The sequence below is a fragment of the Perca fluviatilis genome, chromosome 17 (genome assembly GCF_010015445.1).
Source record: "Perca fluviatilis chromosome 17, GENO_Pfluv_1.0, whole genome shotgun sequence".
Lineage (NCBI taxonomy): Eukaryota > Metazoa > Chordata > Actinopteri > Perciformes > Percidae > Perca > Perca fluviatilis.
The window spans coordinates 36,581,812-36,597,674 of NC_053128.1; the positions used below are offsets into that span (position 1 = coordinate 36,581,812).

General features: G+C 42.9%; 1 long non-coding RNA gene across 1 annotated transcript; it reads right to left on the bottom strand.

Moving 5' to 3' along the window:
- Positions 1 to 14,883: 14,883 nt before the first annotated feature.
- LOC120545341 lies at positions 14,884 to 15,284 on the bottom strand. The gene is made up of 2 exons (XR_005636665.1): positions 15,203 to 15,284; positions 14,884 to 14,968 (listed from the first exon to the last, which is right to left on the bottom strand). It is a non-coding gene; the product is annotated as an uncharacterized LOC120545341 (long non-coding RNA).
- Positions 15,285 to 15,863: the final 579 nt, after the last annotated feature.

Below are 15,863 nucleotides of genomic sequence, written 5' to 3' on the forward strand. Positions count from 1 at the left end.
TATTAGCAAAACACTCTCCTCATACAAACAAAACATGAAGTACATCTATGACAAAGTACACAAAAGTTGGACTTCCAACCAAGACACCCACACCAACCAACTGCTACTTTACCCTTCAAACTCCCGTACCTTATCAACACGAGGTTTGAGTTGTCTACAAAATGCAACAGGTCACTAGCAAGAAGCGTTATCTCCTGAAGCACAACGGTGTGAAGGATGGGAACACTTTGAGATATGCTGCACCATTGCGTATCAAAATGCACCTCTACGCGCAGCACCTTTGACTTTGTGGGAGGTCAATTCTTTAGCGCGCTACGGAAAGGAGAGACTGGCAGGCTAATTCGCCAGGTCATCTACATAGGTAGAGATAAAGAAGCTTTTGATGCAGGGTGCCAAAAAGCTCAGTTGAGAGGAAGTTACCCAGACGCTGCTGAGTCGGGTTTATTCCACATCACTTGGTTGAACACAACGGAAAACACAGGCTTGTGTTTAATTGTTCCCTTCACTTTATCAGAGGACTCCTCCCTCAATGACCAACCTACTCCAGGTCCAGCTCTTAGTCCGCTCATTGCTTGGGGTGCTCTTGAGGTTCAGAGAGCATTCCGTAGCAGTGAGCGAAGCGCACATTAAGGCATGTTCCACCAGGGTGCCTCGTTAACCGAAAGTCCAACCCTGGTGCGCTTTCGGCCTGGAGGAACCTAAGGCGGAATGAGCCCCCAGACATCTACCAGTGGAAAGTCTCCTGCCGCTTGGCACAACTAGCAGCCCCTGTTGTGCTACCTTCGCAACTTCTAAAGCATGTGAGGGACATGCAGCCGGAAATGAGGACGTTATGCAAGCTCTAGAAGAGTTGTTCACGCTAACAACTAGCTCCGGAGCCTTTACCGCTGCAGCTGCTACACGCCTGGTGGACAAACTCCGCAACCTGCTGGAAACTGGTGGGTTCGGAGATCCGGCCAATGGCAAGTAATGATTCCGTCAGTTGTCTCATCTCCTGCTGAAGCTAAATCCAAAACCACTGACCTCTGTCTTCTTGGAGAAGCACTCGAACCCACAAGAACCAGCTCTGGGACTGAGTTGGCACTGTCTTCCTGATAGGCTGTGCTACAAGATCAGACCGCTAGAGACATTAACGCCTCTACCAGCAACTATGTACCGTAGTGTTGGCTAACCCACCAGTATGATCCCTTAGGGCGGGATCATCCCATACACTACACGGGCAGGGTTCTGATCCAGAAGTTATGGGCAAAAAAGACAGATTGATCCTAACCTCCCACCTGATCTCTTGGCAGCATGGGTTAACTGGGAGAAAGAACTACCAGACTTTGGCTTAACATTACCTTGCCCTCGGAGGTACGCATCAAGACACCAACACAGTTGGACCACAACACAGAATACAATCTACATGTTTTCTGTGAGATCTGAGCAGGCCTATGGATCTGTGGCCTACTTGGTGGTGGTGAGTGCAGGCAAGGTTCATGTCGCCGTGGATGGCCCGGCCAATGTCGCACTAAAGCGGCAATTATCAACCTACGCATTTGAACTCTGTGCAGCTGCTAACCGGGCCCCAACTATCTTCCCTCCTGCAACAAGGAGCTCACGATACCAACTTAAGAACACCCATCTCTGGACTGATTCAACGACAGTCTTGTCCTCCTGAAATCTGACTCCTGTCGCCTGCGGTTTTCGCTCGCACCAGAGTCACGGAGATACAGGAGTTAACTAACCCCTGTGATTGGATATCTACCAACAACCGCGCAGATGATGTCACCAGAGGTAAAACGCTGGCTGAGCCTACAGTCCCAAAACCGCTGGATCCAAGGACCTGCATTCCTCTTGGGGCCCAGTAGAGCAGTGGCCAGCTCCACCAAGTGTACGGTATCGAGAGGTTCTAGATGAGCTGAGAAGGGATGTCTTCTGTGGGCTAACTCAGTCAGCCCGCCGCTGCCAAGATGTCACCCAGTTTACAGACTGGTCAGAACTGGTAAAGGCCACGCAGCAGGCTTTAAACGGGCGGCAGGAACAGATGCCAATGCACAGAAGTATGAGTCGCTGGAGGCAGAACTCCACCTCTTGCAATCATGCCAGACTTACAGCTTCCCCGAAAAGAGATGAAAGCCCTCAGCCAAAAAACCAGTATCATCCGCACACAGTCGACAAGATGCTTGGCACCGGAGATGGATGTTCATACCTGGATTAGTGAGAGTGGAGGACGCTCTAATGCATGTGAACCAAACTAGCGTGGAGGATATCCATCCTATTATCCGACGCAATCACCAAGTGACACCCTCCCCATTAAAGCTGACATAAAGCTGCGCATCCAGGCCCGGTTATTTGCCTAACTGGCCTCAATACTGGGTTCTCCTCGTCACAGCAATCAACAACACCAAAGGACATGTGTGGACTGCCAAAGATGGAGAGGCAAGCCAGCAGTGCCAGTTATGGCGGACTTGACACCGGCACTTCCGCGGCTTATCCAACCTCCGCTCTTCCACAGGAGTGGATTGCTTCGACCTCAATCGTAGAAGGTCGGCTCCATGAGAAGCGCCTTTGGGGGTAATCTTCATGCGCCTAACAACAAAGTGCATACACCTGATCTGATCAACAGCATTGATTCTGATGCCTTTTGCTAGCCCTCAGACGTCCTTATCACTGGCCGTGGGCAACCCCATCTGAGATCCTGTCCGCACCAAGGGACAAATTCCGAGGTGCAGAAAGAGAACTGAAAAAGAGACCTCGCGCCATGGGAGCCTCAGGTACGGAAGGTCTAGCTAAGCATCAAGATCACGCTCAAGTTTAATCCCCTGGGGCCCCCACCTTTGGGGCATATGGGAGCAGGAAAACCGCTCCACTAAGACTGCTCTACAGGTTGTCATGGAGACCAAGCTCTTCCTGAGGAAGTCCTTCTGACACTGCTGGGATTGAGGTGGAAAAAATGCTCAACTCTAAACTATTGGGATATGTGTCAGCTGATGCAGCAGACCCAGACCCTGACGCCAAATATGTTTCTAATGGGGCGGGGGGACTTCTCTGCCACAAGTATCGTGATAAGCCCCACCACTGCCACAAGAAAACGGTGGCAGCATAGCCAGGTGATGGCAGATCACTTGTGGTCACAATTTATCAGGAGCTACTTACCACATCTCCAGGTCCGGCCAGAAATGGCAGCATCCCCAATCGACAACCCTTTACACTTGGGACTGTAGTAATGATAGTGGACCCCAGTTACCGTGGCCTCCTGGCCTGTGGGCAGAGTGGTCAAAGTCCACACCAGCTGATGGATGTGTTAGATCAGCCGAGGTCAAAACAATGGCCGAGAAGTTATCATCCCCAGTTGCACGCTTGGTCCAATTGCTAGGAATCCCGGATGATGACAACTGACCAACAGAGATATGGATAAGGGAATTCATGTGTAGTCTATGCTGTGTGCCTCCCCTCAAGAGGCTGAAGTAGCCTAAGCAGCAGAAAGAGAGACGAGAGAACCCCAAATGTATTTATATATTTTAAAACCTGCTAAACCATGTTTAAGCAACCTTTATCATCATTGGTCAGTGCTACCCAATCAAAGCACACTGTAACTGGTGGGGAAACATGCCAGCATCTGATAAAAGAAGTCAGTCAGCCAGCTGCTCCCCGACTAGTGCTGCTCTCCGGGAAGGGGTCTGGCTCATGTCTGACGCTGCCTCGCGTAATCAACACCGGTGTGGGAGGCTCTTGCCGACTCCAACCCTCGCTGGAGCACCCCTGCTACCCCTGTTGTGTGGCCGGGTGTATTGCATTTCACGTGACGCCTCGCGGACGCCTTCCCTACTTTCCGCCGTTTAAACTATGAAAGGGATGCGTCAGCCACAAGGTGTCTTGTTCGCGCTGCTTGTCTCATGGTCGCCGGTAACGCTGCTGACTCTGTAATGGCCCTTAATGAGAGCAGGCTGGGAGGCTTTAATGTGAAAGGGTGGAGGAAGTGGACCCGCTTACCCTCAACAGCTGATCCACCCTCTGAGACCATCTTCTGCCTATCTGTCTCTCTGTTTACCTGAACAGCTGATCCATCTTCTCTGAGACCATCTTCTGCCTGTCTGTCTCTCTGCTTACCTGAACAGCTGATCCATCTTCTGAGACCATCTTCTGCCTGTCTGTCTCTCTGCTTCCCCTGAACAGCTGATCCATCTCTCTGAGACCATCTTCTGCCTATCTGTCTCTGTTTACCTGAACAGCTGATCCATCTTCTTGAGACCATCTTCTGCCTATCTGTCTCTCTTGTTTACCTGAACAGATGATCCATCTTCTTCTGAGACCATCTTCTTCCTCTGTCTCTCTCTCTTCTCTCCTCAGAGCTTTGGCTGCTCTTCCTCATCTTCGCCTGTCTCTCCACCGAGTCTCCATCTTCTCCTCCATCTCCCAGGAGCTGTGCTCCTCCTCCTCCACAGCACACGAGCGAGACACACAGACAGGCAGACAGACAGACAGACAGACAGACAGGAAGACAGGTGGATATCAGATGAAAGCATTGCATCACATCTCACAGCTCCCATAAGTCCAGTACTTCATAACTGTAACTGTCCCTGTGTTCAGACCCCTCTGGACACATCTAGTCCTGATCCAGTCTCTTGGTCTGTTAGCTAGCTTTTCCTGACCATCACCCCAATGTGCTGATAGAATGTATCATACACTACATGTGATGTGTAATCTAATCTATGTGTAAATGTATTTATAACACTACATGTGATGTGTAATCAATGTGTGAATGTATTCATACACTACATGTGATGTGTAATCTGTGTAAATGTATTCATACACTACATGTGATGTGTAACTGTGTAATGTATCATACACTACATGTGATGTGTAAATCTGTGTGAATGTATTTATACACTACATGTGATGTGTAATCTAATCTATGTGAATGTATTCATACACTACATGTGATGTGTAATCTATGTGTGAATGTATTCATACACTACATGTGATGTAAGTTATCTGTGTGAATGTATTTATACACTACAGTGATGTGTAATCCATGTAATGTATTATACATACACACATGTGATGTGTAATCCAGTGTAAATGTATTTATACACTACAGTGATGTGTAATCCAGTGTAAAGTATTTATACACTAAATGTGATGTGTAATCCATGTAAAGTATTTATACACTACAGGAGGTAATCCAGTGTAAATGTAATACACTACAGTGAGTAATCAGTGTGAAGTATTCATATACACTACAGAGGTAATCCAGTGAAGTATATACACCTACAGTGATGGTAACTATGTGTGAATATTCACACTACAGTGAGTAACTAGTGTGAAGTATTTATACACTACAGGAGGTAATCTAGGTGAATATCATACACTAGCATGTGAGTGTAATCTATGTGTGAATGTATTTATACACTACATGTGATGTGTAATCCATGTAAAATGTATTTATACACTACATGTGATGTGTAATCTGTGTGAATGTATTCATACACTACATGTGATGTGTAATCTGTGTAAATGTATTCATACACTACATGTGATGTATAACTCCCCTGTCTAGCACTGTTATTTTTTACTCTGCATTGTTTACTTGTTTACATTTACTCCAGCACGTTTCATCAATGCCCTTGCACCGCTAACACCCAAAACTGTAACACATTTTTTTTTTCCAAACCTGCCATAAACCTGTAATAATATATATATATATATATATATATATATATATATATATATATATATATATATATATATATATATATATATATATAAACAGTAATAAAAAAGTTGACACACCTCTCATCATCCTCTTATTTTCATGACTATTTACATTGTAGATCTCACTGAAGGCACAAACTATGAATTGAACACAGTTCAATATTTAGATTCAAAAGCACACCCTTGCTGTTTTAGTAATAAGGGTAATTTTTACCTAATTAACCCTGACAAAGCACACCTGTGAAGGTAAAACCATTTCAGGTGACTACCCCATGAAGCTCATTGAGAGAATACCAAGGGTTTGCAGAGTTATCAAAAAAAAGGGTGGCTACTGAAGAATCTAAAACAGAAGACATGTTTTCAGTTATTTCACACTTTTGTTAAGTACATAATCATATGTGTCATCATAGTTTGAGCCTATGAGAATGCAAAGTAAATAGTATAAAATAAAGAAACATATTGAAATGAGAAGGTGTGTCCAAACTTTTGAAATGTATATATATATATATATATATAGCATATATATATATATATCAGTGGGCATTTCTTTAAGATCGTAAGGGGAAGCCAGCTTCCCCTAAAATGTCTAAAATTTAAATGGTCAAATATGTCTATTGTGTTAACATTTTATTGACAAACGCTAGAATACCTACATTCAAACAAGTTGGAAGAATCAGCGACTCGACTTCTCATACATTCCCCAACACAGGCATTTCCCGTAAGCCGCCCTGACTTCAAATGGACTGCTTTGAGCAGTTTTTTAGCTTTGAAACTATAGAGGTCATTGGATAAATGGCATTAGCAAACCTAACTAACCCAGCGCCTCTTGGGGGCCAATGGAGCATTGGGGCAGAAACACTCTGACTTCAAATAATCAGTGAAACCAGAGGGGAAGAGAGGAGACTCCTTTAGGATACTTTTATTGGATCAGCTGAGATGAAGTTCAGATGTAGCAGCAGCAAATAAAATAAAATAATTAATAATTATCAGTGTATAAAAACAAAAAGTATAGTCCCAGGTGATTAGAGAGCCCTATATTTATAGTTATTAGTGTGGATAAAGATTGTATCGTCCCATACAGGGCTGGGATACAAGATTGTTACATGTGTGCTCACAGTATGGAACAGACTTTGATATAAAATACAATTCCAAAAAAAGTATTATTATGATAGCTCGAAGCAGAGATGACTCCAAATTCGACATTCCTGATTTCTTTTTGTCAGTTAATAGACTTAAGGTTACTAATGAATGTAAATATTTGGGAATACCAGGACGTGACTTGTCTGATGACAGACCCATTTACAGACAGTGTGGCATGCTTTTATGGACAGGCTAACATGTTGATCCGCAGGTTTGGAATGTGCTCAATACCTGTTAAAATCAGACTGTTCAAGGCGTACTGCACTACCATGTATACTGCACACCTGTGGAGGCGCTACAAAAAGGGTAGTATGCAAAAGCTAACGGTAGCATATAATGATGCCTTGCGGATGCTACTGAGGGTCCCACGATGGAGTAGTACAAGCCAAATGTTTGTAAACGTGGGTTTGCCAAACTGCCCTGCTGTACTACATAATCTTATGTACAGGTGTATGTGCAGGCTTTCGAGCTCGGCAAATAGTATCATCACTGCACTGACAAATCCTGGACTAAGCTCTGTGCGATACTCCTCTGGTATTTGGACTCACTGGCTTATGAGCCTATGCAGGAGATAATGTATTATTCTTTATGAGTGTTTTTTCTTCTTTGTAATATGGAATCTGAAATAAAGCAAATAAAATAAAAGATAAGGGTCCAGTTTAGTTAATATGTCCAACAAGGGATACCTTTACAGAACAAACTATCAGACTAATAATCAACATATTACTCAAATATGGAGAATCTCAAACATACTGTCTCCAAAACCAAACCTCAAAGGTAATCACAATTACACCAATATGTTCTAGTACTAATATAAGGTATCTGGTTCCTATTATTACATCATCTGTAGATCTCCAGCACAGCTGCAAAGATGAATCGATTAATGTTATTAGTTATCAAGTATTAAATTAATCTCCAGCTATTTTGATAATCCATTAATCAGTTTGAGTCATTTTTGATGATAAAACAGGTCAACTTGTGTGATGTCAGCTTGTTAAATATGAATATTTTCTAGTTTCTTCTCTCCTCTGGGACAGGAAAATGAATATCTCTGAGGCTTTGGGAAACATTGATCCATATTTTAGAGACCCCACAACTAATACATTCATCCAGGAAATAATCCTCACATTAATTGACAAGAAAAATAATTATTAGTTTCAGCTCTAAATCTGTTACCTGTCTCATCTGTTTTAATTGGTATCATGAATTGAAGTAAGTGAACCTTGAACCAATCCTCTCTTCTACAACATCTTTTCTTATTTTTCTCCTCTCACGTCATCAAAGTTTATGGAGTGATTGTTAGAAAAAGTATATATCCTTGTGTGTCTCATCAAACCCTTCAGAACATTGTGAACTGAGCCGTTTTATAACCAGTATAACAAGAAAGGACACATCAACATATTCAGAACTTTAATTCTATTTTAAGTGTAAACTCTTATCATTTTTATGTATGTGAGTATATATGTGTTTTTTAGTGAGGAAAGGTCTAAGACTATAAAATAAAATGGTATAATTAACATTACAATGAGAAATAGATGTTTCTTGAAGGAAGTTAAACAGACTCAAAAAGCTGCTGATGATCAGTGAAGACATTCGGAGTAAACTGGTTTCATCAAGTCGTTTTATTAATGATTCACAGAAAACGCCACGTCATGAAGTTATATATTAGTATTTATCTGCGGAGAGGGAGGAGGAGGCTCTGGGGTCACATGGTTTCACAGAAACACTTTGTCTTCAAATAATCAGTAAAACCAGAGGGGAAGAGAGGGAGGAGTTCTCTTTAGATAAGACTTTTATTGGTGTTGCAGCAAATAAAATAGTTAATAATTATAAGTGTATAAAATAAACCTTGTCACAGGTGATTAGAGAGCCCGTTAGGTCTCTAATTAGTGTGGATTAAGAGTCCACTAACAGAAAACTGCATCAGTCATGATGTTATATATTAGTTTATATATCTGCAGAAAGGGAGGAGGACGCTCCACACACACAGACACCCCCACAAAGGTCTTTTTTAAAGATTTTAATGTCACATGATTTCACAGAAACAGTTTGACTTCAAAACACACACACACACACACACACACACAGACACACACACACACACACACACACACACACACACACACACAGACACACACAGACACAGAGAGACACACACAGACACAGACACACACACAGACAACTCTGAGTCGTTTATCTGAAATCACATGATGAGAGAAACCTATCAAACAACAGCAGCTTATCACCTAAATCTGTAACTGATTCTTTTTTAGTGAAGATTTAGAGAAAGATAAGAGCAATGAATAAAGTGAGCAAACAGCCGGTAATGACAGTACTGAAATAAACTGCTGAAGAGAAAAAGTTAGACGTCAAAACTAAAGAATCATTAAAGATAACCCTGAATTTAACTTTGGTTTCACTTGAATCCATCCCAGAATATGATACATATATAATGAATTTGTATTGTTTGTTGGTCGCAGCGGTGTCTGTTAGCAGTTAGCTCGCTCGTTAGCCGCTGAACCGCAGCAGCATGCAGGCAGAGCCAGCAGCCGCCAGCTGTTGATCCATGCAGGACTTCACCGTGAGGACTGGTTAGAGACCATGTGACTGGTTAGAGACCATGTGACTGGTTAGAGGCCATGTGACCAGCAGGTAACGTTAACGACCAGTTAACGTTACCTGCCTATACGCAAACAACGTCATATCATAAATGATAGGGGACACAGCAACAGCATGGACATATAACTTTTCCTCTATTTTCACGGAACTGTTTTTGTAGGAACGAAAGTTTACATCGTATGTTTCTCTGGGATCAGCCAGCGTGAAGGAAGTCTATATTTTCCGATTGGTTGCTGGCGTTTGCCGCTGAACCGCGTCATAGCTCATTACCATAAAGTTGACTTACTTTCAACTTTCGGTCACGGTATGGTACCCTCAAAACACCCAAAACGTGAAGCCGACAGATTTGCGGCTCCTTGCAGCTGAGAGAAGCTTCCGTTGAAAATGAAAGACTTCCGGTATCTAGAAGCTCAAGTTGGCGGCGGTGTGTACGTACAGTCATATCTCTCTCGCTCTCTTTGTCTACTCCGTCAATCTCCCGCCTTTCAATTTTGCTTCTTTGCTCAGTTAGTCCTCCTAGAGTAATTTATCAGTGTAAGTTTTACGTAGCCTACGTGGAATCCTGTCTCTAGACTGCATCTTAAAAAGAAAGTTATGTCTTTATAGATGTTCCATCAACAAAACTGGACCGACTGGACTGTCCAGAAGAGTTAAAGCGTAACTCTCACCAAAATGCAACCTAGGGTCTTTTGTGAATGTACCTGAGTCAAACTTTCGTTAAAAACATAATTAGGACGGAAGCGCCACTTTTAAGATTGACCGTATTTTCGTTTTGGGAAGACAGAAAATAAATGATATGACTGTAACGTAGTATGTTCAGTTATTAGTTATGGCAAGTACATTTTCTTCATGCATATATATCTGATGTATGTGATATATACCTGTGTTGTTGGTCTGTGATGCTGAGGAGGCAAAGACCAGTTTAAATAGATATCTGCAGAAAGGGGACGGACGCTCTGGGGTCACATGATTTCACAGAAACGCTTTGACTTCAAATCATCAGTAAACATCAAGGGGAAGCTTCGCTTCAGAACTCAAACCTCCTTTGGCGCATTTTGATGCTACCTAGCCATCACCTCCCGTTAGCATTCCACTGACTAGCATTTATTTTGACGTCACTTAACAGCAAATAACTACATCTGAAGCGTTTAAAGACTATTTGTCCATTTTTTATTTCTAAAGAAACACGACAATGTATAAAAGGCTCCATTACCTTGTAGCTCACGTTATGGCTCCCTAGCAGACGCTTTTATAACAATAGGCTAACGATTGGGTCATAACCACGAGACTTACTGTCACACAGTAGAGGAATTACCGTATAGTACAGGAGAAGCTCACAGGCAGTTTGGACTTCCATTAGCTGTTTAGGTGTAATTACTAATGTTAACTAGCATGTTAGTGATCAGTAATTAGCCTGTGTCTATGTTATCTCCTTACATATACCTACGCTCTCCGTCTCTGTAAGATTGGGAATGATTGAGATTTCTCTCGCACAGCTACCAGAAGACTTCACACTTTCAGACAGGTTGCTCACGTCACATCTACGTCTTCAAGCTCAGTTGGAGGCTGCTCAGTAACACGCTCAGCCAGCACCGAAAAGAGACTTCTGACATCCTTCACTGGTCTCAGACCAGAGACTCGGGTCTGGTGGTCCAGTTTATATATGTCAATGGTAAACATGAAGGGAGGGAGTATACTCGGTGGTCACATGATTTCACAGAAAACTCTCTCAGAGTGCTGTACACGCATCGCACGCCACGCAAGCACGGACTCACGGGATGCACACACACACAACACACACACACAACACAGCACACACACACACACACACACACACACACACACAACACACACACACACACACACACACACACACACACACACACACAAATTTGATTTGATCTGATTTGATTTATTGGGATCTCCATTAGCTGGGGCCGAGGCCAAAGCTATTCTGTGATGTGAAACCTCACTGCTCAAGCGGTCTTTACTGCTGTGATAAAGCTGGGAGGGGGAATCTTTGCTGCTGTGGTATTGAGTGTGTGTGTGTGTGTGTGTGTGTGTGTGTGTGTGTGTGTGTGTGTGTGTGTGTGTGTGTGTGTGTGTGTGTGTGTGTGTGTGTGTGTGTGTGTGTGCTTTGCTACCAGATGCAAAGAAGAAATGATGCTAATTTCTTGTAGTTTTCCTGACAGTTATAGTTGACATAATGTTGTAAATCATAAGGCATAAAAACAGCAACTTTTTATGTCTATCAAAAACAAACTTTGACAGACAACACAAAGATTTAGGTTTTATCAGAAATGTTTTTAAACTGTTTCTTCCAGTTTTCTAAGAGAAAAGATTTCAGTGATGAAGACTATGATGGTAGTTTAGTTAAATGAACGTCTGGTATCTTCCTCACCTCCAATAAAGAGCTTTTCTGTTTCAACATTCAGGACTGTCTACCATGCCGTGAACAAGACTGAACCAAACATTTCCCCAAATTTAAATTTACATTTCAGAAGCTTTTCTTACTGACATTCTCAGGGCCCGATCCTGCACCCTGCTCAGCGCAAAGCCCAACCCAAGTGTCTTTGCTAGTTTAAGACCGACCCAGTGGTCAATTTCCTTTCCAGCACCCACGCCGTTTAAATAGCAAATGCACCTGCGCCCATCTGTGGCCCTACTCTTCTTACAGGGAGGTGTGTTCAGGTGCATTCTGGGCGTGCTGGTCTTACAGGGAGGTGTGTTCAGGTGCATTCTGGGCGTCGCTGGTCTTACAGGGAGGTGTGTTCAGGTGCATTCTGGGCGTGCTGGTCTTACAGGGAGGTGTGTTCAGGTGCATTCTGGGCGTGGGCTGGTCTTACAGGGAGGTGTGTTCAGGTGCATTCTGGGCGTGCTGGTCTTACAGGGAGGTGTGTTCAGATGCATTCTGGGTGTGCTGGTCTTACAGGGAGGTGTGTTCAGGTGCATTCTGGGCGTGCTGGTCTTACAGGGAGGTGTGTTCAGGTGCATTCTGGGCGTGCTGGTCTTACAGGGAGGTGTGTTCAGATGCATTCTGGGCGTGCTGGTCTTACAGGGAGGTGTGGTTCAGGTGCATTCTGGGTGTGCTGGTCTTACAGGGAGGGTGTGTTCAGGTGCATTCTGGGAGTATTGCTATCTAGAGGCAGCGGAAGTGATGGCGCCATTGACCAACAAAAACCCGGTCTAAAGTCAATAACGCAGTATTTCATTGTTATTTTAACTAGGCTCGGCACAGTGCACGGATACCATGCTTGTTACACACACAGGGACGCATAGCAGCACACACACACACACACACACACACACACACACACATGCAGAAGATTACACATAATAATATTACAGTGCAAATCCTCCATCATAATAGCAATGCTCCAAGGTCCAAACGCGCCTGGCTTTTAAAGCTGCAGTAGGTAAGATGGTGAAGATCCAGGACTTTGCCAACAAATTTGAACATCGACAACTTCTCAGTCCCTCCCCCCTTTCTGCTGCAGCCAAACCGTCTCCTAAGCCCCTCCCACACAAGGGGAGTTTGACAACTGCAGGCATGTCAGACAACATTTTCAATAACTAAACACTAACACAACGTTAACTTTACTCACCAACAGTAAAACGATGCTAACTAGCAGGCTAGCGTTAGCCATTTCAGCATCATATCAGACCGACCACTGTGCTAACGTTACTATCATCCTCACCAACGTAGCTTTGTGGGCTTCTGACTACTAATAACCAAGTGAAAGATAAATCATTCATGTAATTATGTTACCTGTTGAGAGGAAATGTGGCTACGTCTGCATCGTTCTTCAGATCTTTAAAATCCCGGAGCTCACACCACCTCTGAAAAGCCACTTCACCCGAGTTTTGGGAAACCTTTCTGCAGCTGGTGCGCGGGGAGGGGGAGGGGAGAAAGCTATTATATGCGTGTGCCTGAGCAGTGATTGACAGGCAGATAGACCCCGCCCCCCTGTGGCCCTGATTGGAGAAAATCAACCGGGAGCGGTGGAATTTTGCCAATCACACTACAGGCTGTAGGAGGTGCCAGAGGAGCTGGATTTTTTTATATTACATAATTCATGTAGTTCTACTGGAACATAGGGTCAGTTTCAGCAAATATGACAGAAAGTTAGTTTTATAAGACTTACCTACTGCATCTTTAAAGGGAATGGGAGATGATCTCTGATTGTTTGATTGCATGTTACGCCCAAGACACACCTCTGATTAATGAAGACACTAAGAACAACCCTTTAGAACCATGCACCCTAAACACACCTCTGATTAATGAAGACACTAAGAACAACCCTTTAAAACCATGCACCCTAAACACACCTCTGATTAATGAAGACACTAAGAACAACCCTTTAAAACCATGCACCCTAAACACACCTCTGATTATTGAAGACACTAAGGACAACCCTTTAAAACCATGCACCCTAAACACACCTCTGATTAATGAAGACACTAAGAACAACCCTTTAGAACCATGCACCCTAAACACACCTCTGATTAATGAAGACACTAAGAACAACCCTTTAAAACCATGCACCCTAAACACACCTCTGATTATTGAAGACACTAAGGACAACCCTTTAAAACCATGCACCCTAAACACACCTCTGATTAATGAAGACACTAAGGACAACCCTTTAGAACCATGCACCCTAAACACACCTCTGATTAATGAAGACACTAAGGACAACCCTTTAAAACCATGCACCCTAAACACACCTCTGATTATTGAAGACACTAAGGACAACCCTTTAAAACCATGCTCCCTAAACACACCTCTGATTAATGAAGACACTAAGGACAACCCTTTAGAACCAGGCCCTAAACACACCTTCTGATTAATGAAGACACTAAGAACAACCCTTTAGAATCATGCTCCGGCGCACGGACCCTTTTTACCAACGACAAACTAGCAAAGTGGATTTGGACACCCCTAAACACACCTGCACCAGGCGCTTCACACCGTGACCCTTAGATAGTTAAAATAGGGCCATCAGTGTTGTTCAATAGATGAACATTTAACTCTTCCGGATAATTTAACGATCATATAACAGACAATGTTTCAAAAGTATAAATGATTTTAATCTGAAATGGAATCATCAAGTTGTATCAAGTTCAAACACAAAGCAAAGTTAACATCAGAGGTGTCTGTATGTGGAAACTTCTCTCTAGACTCCATCTTTAGAAACTTAAGTCCTTTTAAATGCCTCGACCAACAACACGACAACACTGGACCGACTGGAGGGTCCAGCACAGTTAGAGCTGTTAAACATTTCACATTATGGCCATTTATCAAACAGTTTACTTTTTCTTTTTCTTTTCTAGGAAAAACCTTTGAGAGGCCTGGTGATGTAACAAACATGAAGACAGACTGATTCAGCAGAAAATCATCCAACCTGTGATCCATACCTGTGTTTTAAAGTCCTGGTCAACCCAGAAAGAGGTCCAGAGAAATGGATCTGAAGTTCCTAAAGTTTGGTGACGCAGCGACTACGGACACGGTCTGGAAGAAAGAAAATAAATGATATGAATGTAATGTAGTATGTTCATTTATTACTTATGACAAATACATTTCTTCATGCATGCATATATATATATATATATATATATATATATATATATATATATATATATATATATATATATATATATATATATATATATATATATATATATATATCTGATGTGTCTCCTGATAGTATAATTTAAAGTATTTCCAGTTCCAAAGTGTTGTTACCTGTGTTGTTTGTCTGTGTTGTTGAGGAGGCAAAGAGCAGTTGCCGTGGTAACAGCTTGACAGGAGTTGAGGTTCTGTGATGTAGAGGGAGGAAGAAGAGAGCAGAGACCAGTTTATATAGATATCTGCAGAAAGGGGACGGACGCCTGGGGTCACATGATTTCACAGAAATGCTTTGACTTCAAATCATCAGTAAACAGGAAGGGAGGGAGTATGCTCGGTGGTCACATGATTTCATAGAAGCTGTCTCACAGTGCTGTACACGCACGCACACACGCACTCACGCCGAACGGACAGACGCATCGCAAGCACACACATATACATCTCACTCCATCATTCACATTAACCACTCTCTCATCTTTCCTGCAAGCACATCATAACCATAACATAAAACACAATTTGCCCACTCTCTCACACTAAGTGGATAATACATATTCCAATGGGTAAAGTGCTGAGTAAGGAAAAAAATAAGTTTAGCTTCATTTAAGACTGTTATTGCTTTGGGAACAACATGACATGATGAATTTATGCAAATATACATGCCAACTTTCCTAAGCCAAGTGGCCTGTTATCTGTAACGCATTTTGAGCTACCGCGTAATGCGTTGAGCTGTAATCTACAAAGAGCATCCCTACATATGACCCACTGTACTCTAGGTGGT